Source organism: Polypterus senegalus, chromosome 1 (assembly GCF_016835505.1).
Source record: "Polypterus senegalus isolate Bchr_013 chromosome 1, ASM1683550v1, whole genome shotgun sequence".
In the NCBI taxonomy this organism is placed as follows: domain Eukaryota; kingdom Metazoa; phylum Chordata; class Cladistia; order Polypteriformes; family Polypteridae; genus Polypterus; species Polypterus senegalus.
The window spans coordinates 240583692-240603287 of NC_053154.1; the positions used below are offsets into that span (position 1 = coordinate 240583692).

Here is a 19596-nt window from a genome sequence, read left to right on the forward strand (position 1 = left end):
TTAAGAGACATGTAAATAATAAAAAATTATAATTCTAAAAGACAAATTAAGTCAGTATAGTGAGACTAAAATGAGTTGGGTCAGATTTGCACATCTATATAAAACACTTGCTGCTGCATTATGAATAAACTACAGTTTATTCATGTTCATCATTGGCAATTCTGCAAACTGTGTATGCCATAATAACTTGGCTGAAGGCAGAAGCATGTGCTTAATTCTACATTTACTGCAACAGTGATTCATTAAATAAATAATTTTGGTCATAAGTTTTACCTTTTTATTATTACTGATACCAAGTGGAACTTTAATTTTTATTTTATTTATTCCACGTGAACATTTGTGCTCACTCATTCTGCAGTGCTGCAGTATATACATACTCAAAAAGGGACCTTTGAGGAACACCATATATAAATCCACTTTCTCTGAAAATTAGCCACGTACATTTAAAATTAATTTTCTCCCAGTTTTATTAAAATAATATTAGATTAAAGCAGTCATAGAACGGTCAACAGAGTTTAAGACTGTAAATTAGAATAATGTAATCTTTGGCCACAAATGAAGAAATCAGATTGTGAAGAATAACAACAAAAATTTTATTGACATTATCATTAAGTTACTCACAATGTTACAAATAAATCTGAAATTGGTCAAATCACAGAATTAAAAGACAGTCTCCCTATGTAAATATTTAACAATAGCAACATTCGGAACATCTGGAACAATATCTGAATCTCTTGAATAATTGACTGTTTCAAGCACAATGTCAAACAGGCAATCAGATATATCTTTGAAAGGGCCAGTTGAAATTGGTATAAACAGAAGGTTTACTATAATCTGAGTAATTAATCTAGGAATTTCATGTCCATTCATTTTGGAAAAGCACTTTAGATTGATGGAAGTGATATAAGAAGGAAAATCTGTTTCTGCTACCATGTTTGATTGCAAGTTATTTTCTTCATTGAAAATATGTCTTCACACATGAGCACGAACTCCCAGCTTATTAAGTATAAACAAAAATCAGTATATATATATTTATTCAGGGATATTCAGACCAAAGCTTTTGTAAAACAACTTAAATCTTAATCACATATGTATATATGCTTTCTAACATAATACTTTGCAATATTTGTAGTTGTGCAAAGTTATTTTGAAATGATATGGTAAAAAGTTTTATCTTTTTGGGTAATTTCTATATAGATATTGATAACTTTAATTCCTATGGAAATGTGTTTTTAAGTCAGAAAGACCATATCTGTCTGGAACGAACAATCATGCAAAGATAAGTATTGCCTGCAAAGAAAGAAGGAACAGAATGTGACCTAAAACTAAATAATATTTGTATTACTAACTTGTTATGAAGAAACACTGCTAATCAAAGAGCTATTGCACATGTAGTTAGTAATTACATGGCAAACATAAGAAAAATTTTGATGAGAACACTTATTTTAGCTTTGCATTATGCATTCATAGGTGTATTTAAAGATTTAAAGGAGCAGGCTTCAGCCATACTGACAGCCAACTGTTATGATCTCTTACATACAGTATGCTCTTTTCTAGGTAAAAAAAGTATTTTGTTATATTTATGTCACATGTACTCTCAGTCAGCTGCATTTATTGTCCTTGACAACTGATTTAATATTATTTTAAATACTTTTGTTCTTTTTGCAATTGAAAATTATTCTATAGGTACTTCTAATCTCTTTTTCTTTAGGCTTCACAAATCTCTTTCTTCAACCACTCATTAAAATGCATATGGTATTAGTCTGGTAGCACTTTTGTGGATTTACCAATATTTTACTTATTCTCCTGCAGCTGCCTTCACAAGTACAATGTTTTACTCTCCTACATATCATCATCTCAAGTAGTGAGAAATAAACAAAAATCAAATGTCTCTGTGATGTGTGGGTTAAATTCTTTTGTATGCATTTATGTGGTATTTTTGGTCTTTTTCTCTTTCTAGATATATATATATATATATATATATATATATATATATATATATATATATGTGAACACTGGCCCCGGCACAGACAGACGGACACCATATTTTTTCCACACACTATTTATTTATATACACTATATACAAGTCTTTTGCTCACGTGCACCCCAGTGCCTTCGCACCGAATTCCCAAAGTCCAGGCCCACAGTCCTTTGTGCCTTCCTGGCCGCCTCCAGTCCTTCCTTCCGCTCAGTCCACTTCCTCCCGACTTCCACCAAATGACTGGAGGGAGGCCCCTATAAATAATGCCCCGGATGAGCCCCAGGTGTTTCCGGCCTCTTCTCTTTAGCCACGCCCCAGCGTGGCGGAAGTGTCGGCTGCTTTCCTGGTGGCTCTCCGGGCGCCACCCAAAGTCTTCCCGGGATAATTAGGCCCTGGGGCGCCGCCTGGCGGTGGCCACGGGTCCCTACAGGGTAGGGCTTCCATGCCCTGTACCCGAGGCCCCTGCCTAACCAGGGCGGACGCCCCCACTCCGTCTGGAGGAGGCACTTGCCCTCCTCTTGTCCTCCAAGGCGTCCCGGCCGGGCTCCAGCCCCAGCCGCGGACCGTACGGGATGAACCGGCATCGGAGCGCCGCCTGGCGGCATCCACGGGCCCCTACAGGGTAGGGCTTCCATGCCATCGACCCGTGGCTCACAACAGAACCAGGACGGGCGCCCCCTGCGGTGTGGAGGAGGCACAAGCCCTCCTCACGTCCTCCAAGGCGTCCCGGCCGGGCTCCAGCTCCGACCGGCGACTGCATGGGATAAACCGGCATCGGGGCGCCGCCTGGCGGTATCCACGGGCCCCTACAGGGTAGGGCTTCCATGCCCTCGACCCGTGGCTCCCAACAGAACCAGGGCGGGCCCCGCGGTGTGGAGGAGGCACAAGCCCTCCTCTCGTCCTCCTGGCGTCCCGGCCGGGACCACAATATATATATATATATATATATATATATATATATATATACACACAGTGGGTACGGAAAGTATTCAGACCCCCTTCAATTTTTCACTTTTTGTTATACTGCAGCCATTTGCTAAAATCATTTAAATAATTTTTTTCCCTCATTAATGTACACACAGCACCCCATATTGACAGACAAAAAAAGAATTTTTGAAATTGTTGCAGATTTATTAAAAAAGAAAAACTGAAATATCACATGGTCCTAAGTACTCAGCCCCTTTGCTCAGTATTTAGTAGAAGCACCCTTTTGAGCTAGTACAGCCATGAGTCTTCTTGGTAAAGATGCAACAAGTTTTTCACACCTGGATTTGGGGATCCTCTGCCATTCCTCCTTGCAGATCCTCTCCAGTTCTGTCAGGTTGGATGGTAAACGTTGGTGGACAGCCATTTTTAGGTCTCTCCAGAGATGCTCAATTGGGTTTAAGTCAGGGCTCTGGCTGGGCCATTCAAGAACAGTCACAGAGTTGTTGTGAAGCCACTCCTTCATTATTTTAACTGTGTGCTTAGGGTCATTGTCTTGTTGGAAGGTAAACCTTCGGCCCAGTCTGAGGTCCTTAGCACTCTGGAGAAGGTTTTTGTCCAGGATATCCCTGTACTTGGCCGCATTCATCTTTCCCTCGATTGCAACCAGTCATCCTGTCCCTGCAGGTGAAAAACACCCCCACAGCATGATGCTGCCACTGCCATGCTTCACTGTGGGGACTGTATTGGACAAGTGATGAGCAGCGCCTGGTTGTCTCCACACATACCGCTTAGAATTAAGGCCAAAATGTTCTATCGATCGGAGTTTGCTAAAAGACACCTGAAGGACTCTGAGATGGTGAGAAATAAGATTCTCTGGTCTGATGAGACCAAGGTAGAACTTTTTGGCCTTAATTCTAAGCGGTATGTGTGGAGACAGCCAGGCACTGCTCATCACTTGTCCTCAGCTGTTTTACTCCTTCCTCATAACTGCACACAGTACTCCAGATTAGTCATTATTAGTGTATTATAAAGCTTGAGCATAATGTCCTATGACTTAAACTCTACACATTGTGCTATGTAACATAATATTCTGTTAGCCTTAGTAATGGCTTCTGAACACTGTCTGGCAGTTGGTAGTGACGAGTCAAGAACAACTTCCTAAATCATTCACATAAGGTGTAATTTCAATTTTCTGACTTCCCCATTGTAAAATGAAACCTAACATTCTAAACTCCTACAATAATACTTTGCATTGTACTTACATTACATTTCATCTGCCACAAATCTGCCCAAGCCTGAGTGCTGTCAAAACCCCTAAAACTTCAACAGATTCAAATTATCTGCCAATCCACCTAGCTTGTTATCATCTGCAAACTTAACCAGCTTGTTATTTATAGTCCTATCCAAATCATTTATATGTATTTAAAACAGCAGTTGCCCTAGCACTGACCCCTTTGGGACACCACTCTTAACATGAGCCAATTCTGATAGGGTTCCTTTCACCAAAATCCTCTGATTTCTGTGTCTGAGTCAAATTTGATCCCATATGCATACTACACTCTGAACTCCAAATTCTTTTAGTTTGATGCCCAACCTCTCATGTGGCACCTTATCAAATGCTTTCTGAAATTAAGATAAATAATATCATATGATCCACCCTTTTGTTGCCTCCTCATAGAATTCCAGCATGTTAGTAAAACAAGATGTATCTTGGCTGAACCCATGCTGACAATTCAGTGAAACTCCTGTTCTTGCCATGTGATTCTCAGTATTATCTCTAATAATTATTTCCATTAATTTACTTGCAATACACATTAAGCTTACTGACCTGTTGTTGCTTGGATCTGCCCAAAACATTTTTAAAGTAAAGGCATAATATTTGCCATTTTCTAGTCCTTCGGAATTTCCCCAGGGTGTAAAAAAGGATTTATATATGTACTCACTAACTTCCTTGAACACTCAAGGATGATATTATCTGATCCTGGTGATTTGTTTGATTTCAGCCTGTTTAATCTGAGCAGTACTTCTCCCTCTATAATTTCCAAATCATTCAGTAAATCTTTACTACTGGCTGGTTATCCACTTCCTCACATGTGAAGACCTGTGAAAAAGAAAAATGCAAGTTTAAAGCATCTGCTATTTCACTGTATTCTTAAATTCCTCTTTACTATTCCTAATATATTTCACTTCCTCCTTGACCATTCTTTTACTAATAAAATACTGAAAGAATCTGTTTGGGTCATTTTTTTTTCTCATCTGCTATATTCCTCTCTAACTACCCTTTAGTTATCAGTGTTATACAAGTGTTTTTCACCTCATTATTAACCCAATACTGAATTTTAAAAAATTTCCTACTAATTCCAAATTTTGGGATGTACCTGTCCCGCATTATATGTAAAACATTTTGAAACCAGTTTCACTGCTTCTTGACTGCCCTCACACTTAAAAGCTTATTACAGTCCATTCTTCTTTGACTTTGCATCACCTGTTAAAAATGTGTCCAAAACACAGAATTATCTGCACGATTGATTTCCTCACACTTAAGTTTACTCAGCTTCCTATTTAGACATTACAGTCTGCTTTATCTTCATAGTTTTCTAGTTTGCTTCAGATTCCTTTATGTTTCCCTTATTGAATGTACTTTCTCTTAACTGCTGTAGTGTTGTTGGGTATATGATTTACTTTTCAAGTAAAAGAATTAAGTTTCATCTGTTTTATCAATAGTTTGAAGAATTTTGAAGAAAGGTTAAGGATTGTTTTAAAACTTTCTTATGTTTATCTTTGTCCATTTTTATGTGTTTGTTTTCAGGTATGTGTTTCCTTTTGTGCTGAATTCAACTACTTTATTTTTGGTTTTGGTGTTGTATTGGACTTTATTGTATTGAATATTGGCCTGCATTTTTTTGACCATGTTACATCTCCTGTCTATCTTGTCTGCCATGTTTTTTATCTGTAACAGAATAAATGTAGCCTTGGTTGTTCATGACTAAAGACGTTCACCCTAGTGTGACAGAATAGTGCATGCACTTGTTTACTCCTCATTAAATCTGGTAGTGCTGATATATATATATATATATATATTATTATTATTATTATTGTCAGGGATGCCAGGGGCAACGACCCGGCAGGGACGCCTTGGAGGACCCATCTGGGATCACATGGGGGCCGCCTTCCTGGTTGCTTTGGGGGCCACGGGTTCAGGGCATGGAAACCCCACCCTGTAGGGGCCCGTGGTCACCACCAGGAGGCGCCCCACCAGGAAGAGCTGGAGGGAAGATTTAGGAGGACACCCGGAGAGCTGCCGGGAGAACAGCCGGCACTTCCGCCACGCTGGGCGTGGCCAAGAGGGGAATGCCGGGAACCACCTGGAGCTCGTCCGGGAGTATATAAAAGGGGCCGTCTCCCTTCATTCAAGGCTGGAGTCGGGTGGAAGTAGGACAAGGCACGCGAGAGGTTTGGAGGCGGCCCGAAAAAAGGCATTCTGAGGCCAGGACTGAGTATTGGGGTGTGTGCACTTATTTGAACTGGGTCTGAGTGACCAAAATATTGTAAATATTTGTATAATAAACATGTGGTGGTTGAGGAACAACATGTCGGCCTGTGTCCGGGTCAAGTCCACATCTGGCGTGGCCGGCAGGATGCTCCGCCTGTTTCAAGGCGGGGACCTGAATCAAAAAATTTTGTTGTGGACAGCCCGGTGCAGCAGGGGACCCCACCCACGTGCAGCGGGTGCTGCGTGCACACAGCCCCGCGGGGTAAAGAAACCCCACGGACCACCAGGGGTCTGCAGGAGGGCCGTTTTCCCCTGCCGTGGGCGGGCGGCGTACATGGAAGGAGTGCAGCAGGCTCCGACGAGCGCGCCGTTGCTGGAGGCGCCCGGGACGGCATGGCGTCCAGAGAGGCCACGACGAGGAGGTTTCCTCGGTTGGACAAGTCTGGGGAGGTGAGTTCCCTGCCTATCGGCAGCGACGTGTGTTTTCTTTTACAGGCAGGGACTTCCCGGATCCGCGTCAGTGGCGGGCGCATGCCGGTCTGCGGGCTCCGGCATCACGGCGGCAACCGCGAGGGCTGCAGAGGAGGAGACGCTGCAGCTCGAGAGGCGCCGGCAACAACAAGGCTGCTGGCAAGCACGTCCGCCGCAGAAGGGGAGGCAAGATGGCCACGGACCATAAGTCCCTCCCCCTGACAGGCACGCGGTTGGATGGTGTGTCTTGTGTGTCTTGTGTGTCCGCCAATGACTGCAGAGAGGTGGGACCAAAGAATGTCCATCGCGTGCAAGGGGGAGACCCGATTGGGCCAGACAAGGAGGCCCACAGGAAGTTGCCAGCGTCGGAGGCTGACAGACAGGTAGGCTCCGCGTTGGTTAACTCCCTGTCTTTGCCGGCTGCTCTGTCGGAGCTGGAGGCGTGCCTTCAGCCCGCGGAGCAGCGGTTATTCCAGGTGCTAAGTGCCCTCCGGGCAGAGATGCGGGTGCTGGAGAGGAAGGCAGTCGCGTCCATAGAGTACCTGCAGATGGCGATCCAATGGCGCGGCGCTGGATTCTCCAGCTGGAGCGACACGGCGGGGAATGTAGGTTTCGCCGTCCCCGTACAGCATGAGGGAAGGTCTGCTGAACAAGGCTATGATTCTAAAGATCAGCTTCAAGTAAGCAGCCCTCTGACAGTAGGTGCGGCACCGCGGGCTGTACGCGCGGCAAGGGGGGAGTCCGTGAGGACGCTGAGTGGACACGGGCTGCTAAGTGCCCCGGGTCCTAGCGCCCTCCGCCCCGAGTCGGCTGCGGTCTCGCGCCGCACTGTAGGGACGCAGACGGGAAAGAGGCTCTTTCTTTGTAATAAGGAGTCTCAAACCGTCAGGGCGTCCCAGAGAGTCAGGAGGAATGGCAGGCTGAGTGCCGGTTCCTCCGATACGGGAGGACGTGGTGCTGGATGCTCACATCCGATTACTGGCCGCCCTCTGCAGGGGCAGAGGGAACCCGTGAAGTCGGCGGCGAGGAAAGGACGGAAGGCGGTCCCATCTGTTACATCAACAGGAGGGACATGGAACCCACGGAGGGGGTGCCGAACAGGCAAGTGCCGGTCGGAGGGGGGAGCGCTTCCAGTGTATGGCACAAGGGGACACCAGGGAAGGGTGTCCAGGCAGCGGCTCTGCCCCTTTGTTTCTGTGTGTTTCAGGACCGGACCCCGGACAAGCAGTAGGACCCGCTGCTTTGGGAACCTGCCCTCAGAGGACAGGCCGTCTGCTTACAGGACTCTCCACTGGTGAGGGGCTGCCGCCACGGCTGACGGAGGCTACGGAGGAGCGAGTGGCTCCAACCAAAGGGGCACGAAGACCTCAGTGGGGATGCCTAACGAGTGGGCGCCAGGGTGCCGACGAGAGTCGAGAGCGGAGAGGACTGAGCTGGAGAAGACAAGGAGGCGGCCTGAAGAAAGGAAGGCATTGTGTGGCCAGGACTTTGGGGACTTTGGGGGTTTGTGGTGCACTTACTATTGTACATATTGTAAACAAACGTGTTTGTGGGTGACATGAACGTGTCTGCCTGTCTGTGTCCGGGTCAACTTCCACAATATATAGGGCGGCACCGTGGCGCAGTGGTAGCGCTGCTGCCTCGCAGTTATGAGACCGGGTCCTCCCTGCGTGGAGTTTGCATGTTCTCTGCGTGTTTGCATAGGTTTCCTCCCATAGTCCAAAGACATGCAGGTCAGGTCAATTGGCGATTCTTAATTGGCCCTAGTGTGTGCTTGGTGTGTGGGTGTGTTTGTGTGTGTCCTGTGGTTGGTTGGAACCCTGCCTTGTGCCCTGTGTTGGCTGAGATTGGCTCCACCAAACACCCGTGACCCTGTAGTTAGGATATAGCTGGTTGGATAATGGATGGATGGATGGATTAGTAAGCAGGTAGATAGAGATACATGAATTGCTAACATTTAGCAACTCTGTTACTTGAAATGCCATATTTTCCTTAGTAATTATTAGTAACATGAGTGGTGAAAGCATTTTAAACTCATTACAGATAGCCTGGATGTTCGGATCCAGCAGGTTGGAAAATGGATGGATGGATGGATATATATACAGTGTATATATATATATATATATGTGTGGCGGACAGCCGGGGCCCCTGCCTGGCCTGGATGCCTCTTCTGTGTATGGTCCGGGGGAAGAGGCATGGACTGATCAGTACCTCCCCCGGGACGCTAGATGGCAGCCCCCCTGGGTTGCAGTGGTGCCTCAGATTCCTGCAGGGCTCCATGGGAGATGGAGTTCTTTACGACCCTGTTGGGATCCAGGGGTGCCACCAGGGGGCACTGCAGTGGTTCCTGAGCCCATGTCGGGGTGGTTCTTCTGCCACACCCGGTTGTGCAGCCGGAAATTCTGTTATCAAACACCTGGAGCACTTCTAGGTGGGCTATAAAAGGAGCCAGCACCCACCACTCCGGGCGCCAGAGTCAGGAGGAGGAGGACAAAGCTGCCTGGGAGGAGTGGAGGAAGAAGAGTGTGTTGGTGCTTTTCTTTTGTGTGTTTTAGGGACTGTGTAGGGCCTATGGACACGGGGAAGACATGCCCCACGGCTGAAGAAAAATAAATCTTTTGTTTCATTTTTACGTACCTTCATTGTCAGTCTGTGTCAGGTCGACACCTATATAGCGCCTTTGCCACACTATATATATATATATTTTATTTTTAAGTAACATGAATAAAGCTGCTGTTTCTTTTACAGTTAGAATTCAGGATTATAAAATGACTATGTGTGATTATACAGTTAGTCAGAGGTGGAAAGTGAATTGGCAATCATATGATTTAAAGACATGTTAAATACAATTTAATGTTAAAGCTACTACATTTCCTTTTTTAATGTATTGTTTAAAATGATTTAAGATGCTTGATTTTCTAGTTACTATACTGTATTTTGTGACTTTACATTGGGTGGCTTTACAAAATCAGGTAAAATGTGCAGTGTTCTTGGATTTACAATAGTCTTATTATAGTGCAGATCTACTGTAGTTACATCATATTAATTCTCCTAAATAGTTACAAAAATAACAAGAACATTGATTTTCAGTTACTTCTATTTATTTGGCTTTACTGCTGTTTTCTTTAGTAATCAAAATAAATACTTTTCATATACATCCATTTGTAATGAGCTAGAAGCTCAAGAAAAAATGTAATGAACTAGGAAATTAAACTAAAAACAAAGGGGTTAAAAAAGAATAGCCATTTCAAGGAGCAGAAGGTCAAAGCCAGAATACTGTTAAATCTTGCAAACAAACCCAAAAACATTAACCAAAAGTTGTAAAAAATTTTAACAAGCAAAGAGTTTTAAAAAATCATGATAATCCACCAACAGTACCCAAAATCCTAAACATACAAACTAGTGTGCTGCCATCTTTAATACTATCTGGATAATGATGTCACTTGATGCAATTTCCTGTTATCCTGTAAATGCAACAGAATCTGTAACTAACAACAATATGGCTGACACCAGCAAATAACACACAAAATGGTGACTGCTGTGTCAGAAAACAATAAACAAAATGACATCAGATAAACATGAATATAATGATAATTTTTAATCAGAATGTCAAAATGCACTGAAATATAAAAATAAATATAAAATTAATTCACAGCACAGAACACCCCCATTAAATTACAAAAGGACATCTTTATTTAAACACTAGTTTTGAACACTTTCAAAAATATCAGTTATATCTTAGATTTGTTTATTATATGTATTGTTATATTTGTTTATTCAATACACCAGTAGGTCATACCTCTAAATGTACATTTATTGTTTCACTCGAACAATTCACAGAATATTGAGCAGGCTAAATATAGTTAATTAATGAATCTAACTTCAGTTTATAAAGGTCACACAAATCTCTTTTTCATTTTATTTCATTTGAGAAGCAGCATGTAACAATTAAACAAAAACTGTCTAAACATGTTTCACAGAGTAACATTGATACTGATTGCATAAAACTAATATTACTTTGAATGACACTGTAGCACTAATTTTCAGAAATGAATAAGAAATCAACAGAACATCTTTGCCCGACAATTATAGTTAGTTCGCTTTTTTCTTTTCATATTCTAATGACAAAATATATTTGATGGAAATTGAAGCTGTAGCACATGTAGGAACACAATTGTGTATTGCTAGATTCTGAGCAAGCTACAAGAATCCCACAATCAACAATAGAGATGTATGCTGTGAAAAGGACTTGTAGCTGAATGAAGCATGGTAGACTCTGTTTCAGAGAAATAAAGAGAAGTGATCCTGTATAAACAGTTTCAGAAATCAAGAACAATCAGGAGGGATTTTAAACTTGGTTTGAACAAAATAGTTAATATAATATAATGGGCAGAACTATGATGAGACTTCAGTAATGTAGGTGGTACAGAAATAAATGAGCATATACTGTATATTGTATATTGAGGCTTTGGAAAAACATGAAGTCTGGCACCCTAAGGTCTTAGCTGTCAGGATGTTCTGGGGTGTTGATATTGACATATTTTATCTTAATATATTGTTATACTAGTATATTGTTTGTGTAATTTTTGTATCAATGCTGTAGAACTCTCTTACCAAAGAAGCCTGATGGACTGAAGGTTTTCAGTCATTCACAAAATGCCTATGTAAATCTTATATTTTTAGTATAAAATCGCTAGGTTTGAGCTGATACAAGACTCTAAAACAGTAGTTAGATCTAACAGTTACAGATTTCTAAATATGTAAAGAAAGTACAAATAATGCAGTAAACGTATGCATAAAAATGTATGCTTTCTCTTAACGTTACGGCTTAATAGTAATATGGAACATATTGCTGTTAGTTTTCAGCTACTTATTGCACTTTTGTATATTTGTAGATCAAAGGCCACATTTTACTTGGTCAATTACAAACATTCATTTACTGAACTCACTAAAGTGTTTTGATGCAGGATTTGTTTTTGTAGCAACAGGTGCAAGGCAGAAACAAGGTATATTCTTTGTTTTGCTGTCTGAGATATAGAATACTTTAATTGAAAGCTGAAATTTCCTGCTGTCAAGAAGGTGAAAATGTCTCTGCAGATGAACAACTGTTTCTCTGTAATGAAAACCACCACTACACATTGAAAACAAGCCTGACATTTTTGTAATAACGTTTTGATACCCATTATGGAGATAAAAATGCTTTGTTCGGGAAGAGAGAATGGCCTTTTGGATTTCTGGGCTAAAACTGCCTCACACTATGTTTCCTTACAACATCTTCATATTTCCATACAAGAATATTTTTTTTTTTAGTTATGTTTCTATGAAATACTTTTCAGTTGCGGGTGACTACAGCTTGTGTTACTTTTCACTCCAGTCATGCACTTATTCACAGGCAAGTTATCTGAATTATTAAACCATCAATCAATTCATTCAAGGTTTTTAACTCATATAACCCAATTGCAGGGGCACAGAGAACTGGAGCACATCTCAGCAGCATTTGGTGAAGGACAGAAACCAACAATGTATGGGGCATACCAATACACTTATCCAAACTCATTCACACAGGATTAATTTTTTTGTTTTTTTTGCCACTCAACTTAACCTGCATGTTCTTGGAATCTGCAAGAAAAATCAGAACACCCAGGGAAAATGTTATTCAAACAAAGGAAAGAACATATAAAATCAACACAGGCATTGGCTAGGCATAGATTCCTGTTCTACAACCAATTTTTAATAATTTTTCATTTTTCTTGTAAAATGTAAGAAACTGTAAGTGGGATGACAATCAGAACAGTGGCATCAGCCTATCCAGCATGTATTGACTGTTAAAAAAAATACATTCAAGAACATTTCTGGAAAAAAAACTGCATAGGACCTTTGGTGTATTACAATAAATCTCAGAGAAGAATGTTAGCTAGTTACATAAAGGTGCAAATAATTGAAAATGTGAACTGTCATTTTAATTTTGTACTGGACAAATTGTTTCTAATCATGAGTATTTTATTACAGTTTTGTGCCACACATCTGAGTAAATTCAATATACAGCTCTCTCTGCAAAATATGTATGTTGCCCATTACACTTCTCTGTTCTCTGTGATACCAGGTAAAGTAGTCTTTGACCTTAATTTTACTTATTCAGAGCTCAGGACCAAGTAAAGCCAATTGACACAGTTCATCATTGTTATGATTCAGACAGGGTCTGATCCCAAGCTAGAGCATTTTTTCTTTTATTTTAAAGTTGTTACTGTTTCTCTAGTATCTTTCATTTTATATTAGTTTTATTTTAGAATTGGTTTTGTGTTTTTTTATTTATGCAATTTTATTATTTTTTAATAAAGTATTACTTAATTATTCTGTATTTATACTGTTTCTATATTCCTGGCTTTCTGTAGTACAAAACCCCCCAAGAGGCAGGTCTGTCATAACATCACTGCTTAGCGACCAACCTAAGCCTTTATATTCAGGTCCATCGTGTCAATGTGTCTTGATAAATGACTAAAGAATATCAAAATGTCTGGTTAACAGGCTAACCATCTAATAAAACACTGTTCTGCCGACACAAGCATCATCACAATATATTTAGAAGAGTGCATATGAAATTCCAAGGGTCACAAAACACCATAAACCAATCCCCCCCATCGACCCACCATGTAACATGTGAATGACAATGCAGTCAAAACTCAGATAGGGAAAGCTTCATTAAGAACTTGTGTTAAATTTGAAGAGTATCATGAAGGTGACAAGAAGCAGTCATAAACAGACTAATGGCATTTATTTGTTTCCAGTTAAAGCACTATGTGGAATTCTATATGTTAATTTGTAAAAGTTTTTTTTTTTTTTTTTTACATCCCCTGCTCCCTCTCTAATGATGATGATGATGATGACATAAAGCAGACAGTAAACAAAATGTTAATTACCAATTGCAAATTGTCACTGTGTGTTAATATGGAGTGTGTGTGAGTGTGTGGACCTTGTGGTGGACTAGCAGACCATTGCCTTCACAGCCCTCAAACACATCTGAATCTACACCATGCATATGGTTTCTAACTTGTTTACATATCTACAGTATGTGTTTAATTAGCCAAGATCATATGTTCACATGCTGTGAGAAAGATGAAGCTATTTTTTAAGAACAATTAAATTTAATTTGGTAAGTTAAAGTTAGCATATATGTTTGATTACTCACAAATGAAGCCATTTGGTCTTGAAGGCCCCCAGTTTTTTTTTTTTTTTAATCCAAGCTATATGGTAAACAAATCGATTTATATTGTAAACAAAATTTTGATCTCATGAGTGAATTTAGTATTTTGGAAGCACTAGGCAGAGGTTTAACACAGTAAACTGCTATTCTCTTTTCTCCATCTTTACATCTTACCTATAAAAGTTACTGAAGATTGAGCTTTGACTGCATTTACTGTAGATGCTGAGTGATGAAAGTGTCAAAACCGGTTGGCACTCTGCTGATGCATCTCTGTTGACTGTGAGCAATAAAATTACAATTAGATACATGGTTAACTGCTTTATACATTACAGGGCAGTTTTTACTTGGTCATATTCAAAACAAAAAGCACAGACTGAAGTAAAAATCTCCATAAGGATTACCTTCACCAAAAACTGAAAATGTATATTAAGAAATGATAATGAGTATCACTGCAAAACAGCAGAGTTAAAAAGTCGCGCTTGATGGTTGTAGATGGGTAAATGTGGCCTACCATACACCAATGACTTGATCCTGGTTTGGTTCCTGCCTTATGCTGGATGCTGTGGGGGCAGACTTTGGCAACTGCAACCCTGAAATAGATAATCAGGTTCATAAAATTGGTGGAGAGATGGATGTAATTGATGCATGCAGTATTGGTCTCAGTATTATGAAAAGAACATAACAATACAATATGTACATTACAATACAATACAATTTATTTTTGTATAGCCCCAAATCACTCAAGAAGTGCTGCAATGGACTTTAACAGACCTTGCCTTTTGACAGCCCCCAAACCTTGACTCTCTAAGAAGACAAAAAAAAAACTCCCAAAAAACCCTAGTAGGGAAAAAATAGAAGAAACCTTGGGAAAGGCAGTTCAAAGAGAGACCATTTTCCAGGTAGGTTGGGTGTGCAGTGGATATCAAAAAGAAGGGGTCAATACAATACAATACACAGAACAAAAAACAAGTAATCCTCAATACAGTATAATAGTAAAATAAAAAAATTACAAGTACAGAGCAGAATTTAACAGTAGATGATATCACATAATATGATAACAGTACTAGTAAAAGTCTGGAAAAGTCCTATCAAGTTTATTCCAGGATTGAAGGGCAACAGCAATGATGAAAGACTAAAACAGCTTAATTATTCATCTTAAGCAAAAAGAAATTAAGACATAATAAATCTATTTGCGATTATATGGGAGTGATATTATTATTCGTCAAAAAGAACATACTGTTGAGACTGATGTATGCTGTAACTCATTTCTTTACACTTCCAAAGGTACACACACTAAGTAGTGAAGTTAAAAATAGCCCACGTAGTCCCTTAATTATTTTCAAATCTCAAGCTCAATAATATTTTGGGGACATTTGATACACTGAAGTTAGTGACCTATTTAGATAAAAAGTCTTGTTCATGAAAGGTTTTGTTATGCTCTTACCTCAGCAACATCGGCAACAATGATTAAACCAATTCTTATGGTCTTATTTCAGCAATATTGGAGGAAAAGATTAAACCAATCTAATCCAATAGTTTATTTTCACATACAAAGCCACACTACTGATATGAAGTCATATTGTGTCAGTTTAGATTTACCAGTTGAGTTAGTATGCACAAAATTTGGATGTCAGAGGAAACCATAAGACTGAAAAAATCAATGTTACCACAAGTGAATATGCATGCTTCACAAAGACAGTGATCAGGCAGTTCACTTTAGGTCCCTGGAACTTTTGATGCAGCGGCAATTACCTGTGCACCATCTAGCCAACCATAATTTCATTGTGCAGCATGATAAAATATCGAAGTTTCTCAACCCAGAAAACCATTTCTTGTATGTACTCCAGTATAATCAATAACACAGTGAAGTTAGGTGTCTTTTATTTTTTTACTGGTTTACCATTACCCTCAAACTGAATGTGAGAGAATACTCTTGTTTGTTGCGCCTAGACAATAAGCAAATTGCTAATGCCTCTTCCAGTTCCTCAGAATGGATTCACTATGTTTTGACAGGTAGTGTGTACATTGTGGGTTTTGTATATCAATATTTTTTAAATGATTAAAGAACTATCACAGGATTTTCCAAGTACATGAAAAAGCTTTGAAACTGCAGCAAATAAATAAATAAAGGTTGCCGGACCAGATGCTACAATACTGAAAAGCTTAATCACAAATACAATTTTAACAACATTAGACATTTCTCCACCCTGTGCTGTTATAAAATACATAAATATTATATTAATGAATGTAATAATAAATTGAAAACCATACTGTAAAAATTATTTCAAGCTACTAAACAAGGATGACTTTGCAAGTCTTTAAAGATGCTATCAACACTTCATTCAGCACTACCTCCTTGTTACTCTTGGCTAGTTGTGCACCACAGCCACATGGTTAATCATATATCAAACAAAATCATTCAAATGGCAAACATGTCTGTACCCCATGTGTCCTAACTTTCTTTGTTACCAAACATTCCTTATTATAATCTTACATTGACAGAGAATTTATCAGTCTTCAGAACACTGTGTAGTCAGAATGGTGCTGTTCATTTAATTCCATCAGGTTTTTTCTTTACACTGATGTAATAAGGAAGATCCCAAACTGTGGTGAATTCTGCTTTCATATACAGGTACACTGTACACATACAATCCTAGGATTGTACTAATAAATTACAGTGTCACAGTGATTTGTGAACAAAAGCCAAAGTTAGAATGCTGGGAAGCATGATCAAGTAATATTCCATGTTAATAACTAATGTAGTATGATTCTTAAAAACAGGCTGCTTTCGTGTCAGATTATGGGGGTGGGTACATATTTTCTCACAGTTTTGTGAATTTTTATCATTTATACTCTTTATGTTTCACATTTCTTGTATGTACAGCTATCTTCAGTTCTTTTTCAAGTTAACTATGTGTATATTCAACTGGATGGGTATGGTTTTATGTGCTAAAGTGTGTGTTCAAAGTTTTTTGTGCAGCAGTGATTAGTGCTGCTCCTCATAGATAAAGATGTCTATGATCAAGTCCCTCCATGTCTACAATGTAATCCCCAAAGACATGTATAACTGTTTTTTTCTCTGATTCTAGACTGGCCCGCAGAGAGTGTGGTTGTGAGCATAAGTGGACACTGTGATGGACCGGTGGCCTATGTTAAGGTTATGTTCCACCTTATACTAACTGCATATTGCTATACTGTAGGCTCCAGTCCCCATGACCCTGAACTGGATTAATCAACAAGCTAATTTAAAAGACTCTTTTATGGGACACACTCTTCACCCACTGATTATTGAAGAGAATGTTAACAAAACTGATAGCCATTATGAACAATGTTGCACATCCTCTCTCTGACACACTATCATTAAATACTTTCAGCCAAATAATTATTCAGCATAATTGTGCCAAGAAAGGCTTCTGGGACTATTTTATACCAGTGGCAGTACACCTTTATAATTCCACACTGTGATTGTGACTGCTCTTTTTATCTTTAGCCAAGTAAGACATTTTCTTTCTTTTTGTAATTCTTGTGTGTATTTGAGAGGGGTCTTACTTGTTTGTTATAATATTAATGTATTTATTCAGATTCTATAAAAATCTGAATTTCCCCCTTGGGACAAATAAAGTGCTATCTACAGAATCTATTTATGCATGTACTATATATACTGTAGGTATGTTTCATATCTGTCCATTTTCTTCTAGAAGTTTGAATTATTTTTGTTCTTTCTCTTTTTCACTTTTTCCCTTTTCACTTTATCATGGTCATATCAAAAAATTTCGTTTTAGCTCCCAGCTTTTTCAATAATTGTTTACTTTTATCTTTATTATAATGACATCATCATGACACCATCTTGCACTTGCATGACTAATATTATGTATAGCAACAATATCCATTTCCATTCATGGTGTCATTAATGTGTAATGCCATTATACAATTATATAAGAAGCTGTATAAGAAGGAACCACAGTAATAAAGTATCCAAGCTTTTGAACAGACATTTGTATAATACAAACGTTTTGAGTGTCTACAGCTTATTATACTTAGGGCTAAATCTTTCTAGGTTGGTAATGACTTTTTCTGTCAATTTTGATTAAGAGTTTTTAGACTTTGTGTTGGCTTTTGGTGATTAGTTCTCTTAGCCTTTACTGACCTTTTCAAACTTTTATTTGACTTTACTACAATTTTGCCTAATTCCAAAAAGCTGTTCATATATCAGTCCTTTTTTAAGTGATTTTCAAATTTGCTTCTAAAGTGAGTCATGACAGCTGCAGCCTATTTTGTGGTTTTGAGGAATTAGTCTATACAATGCTAGGTGGTTGAAGCAAGCTCCTGTAATATTGATTGTTAAGCCCTCATTCTTATCTTGCCTATCTGACCATGATATTCTACTAAACAAAATCAATCTATTGCTGATACCTAAAATGTGAAAGAAGCAAGCACAAATCTGTAGAAATACATATTGATCATTTCTCCAAATAGAACAAATTGAAAGACATCGGCATATACAAGCACAGCTGTGCTTGAAGGAAAATTTCACTCTTAATATCAGCAAAACCAAGTAGGTGCCTATAAAGTTCCCAACCAAGGAGGCAAAATAGATCCTGTCAAAAACAGTCAAGAGCTTTAAATTTATTGAAGGTACCATCTAATAATCTAGCATGTGTACTTTAAAATACATTTTAGCTGTTGTTAGGAAGGCTCACCAACTCCTTTACTTCCTCAGACATCTAAGCCCACATATCTCCATCTCTGCTGACGTTTTTCTATAGGACTCCATCCTAACTCGCTGTGTGACATCCTGGAACAGTGCCTGCTCAATTTAGCACAACAAATAACTGCAAAGAGTGGTGAAGTCATCTCAGACTATTACCGGCATTCACCCGCTTTCTGTCCAGGATATATATAACACATGCTGACTTTGAAAAGAAAATGTATAATTATATGGTTGAGATGTCCTGTATGCATTACCACATTTTTAAAACTAACCTCCACTTGGCTGTAGAAACGTAGCTCAGTGAGCTGATATCAGACCACCTCCTCTCTAAGACTGTCTGGTTTTACAATTCATTGTGAAATAATGAGTTCAGAATCACATCTTGAATAATCCTAGGGTGAAGAGCCATTGATTTGAGTAGAAATTCTAATTAGGTAAAAGGTATTTATTTAGTGTCTTTAAAGTGGCACAGAAGGTCAAGATGAATTGGATGATATATATGCTATGACGAAATATACAGATGTGAAGTATCTAAACAAAAGCAAAAATCCAAAAACCAAATAAAAGATACACGCAGAGTAATAAACCATAGACACAACTGTAGATGAGTTACATCTGTCACTAATCTGCTATTCAATGAGTAAGGGGACTCAAAATTAAAATGCAAAGTTTTGGACAGCACATGAAAGGGTAATGAAAAAATGGAAAGATCTACAATACTGTTAAACACTAAAAGCTTTCAGATGTTTATTTATAAGTATATGTAAGGTGTTTCTAGGGTGTAGAGGGTGTAGTAACACAATATGTGCCAA

The 19596-nt window shown here is 39.4% G+C and overlaps 1 long non-coding RNA gene across 2 annotated transcripts in view; it reads right to left on the reverse strand.

The window, feature by feature from the left end:
- The window catches only part of LOC120540117, an 89424-nt gene that overhangs the window by 64952 nt on the left and 4876 nt on the right, over nt 1–19596 (reverse strand). Inside the window, exons 2-4 of one of the 2 annotated variants that reach the window (XR_005635754.1) lie at nt 14585–14663; nt 14248–14350; nt 4852–5009 (exon numbers count right to left, since the gene is read on the reverse strand). This is a non-coding gene — a long non-coding RNA (uncharacterized LOC120540117). The remainder of the gene's footprint in view (nt 1–4851; nt 5010–14247; nt 14351–14584; nt 14664–19596) is intronic. The other variant, XR_005635755.1, reaches the window with a different exon arrangement.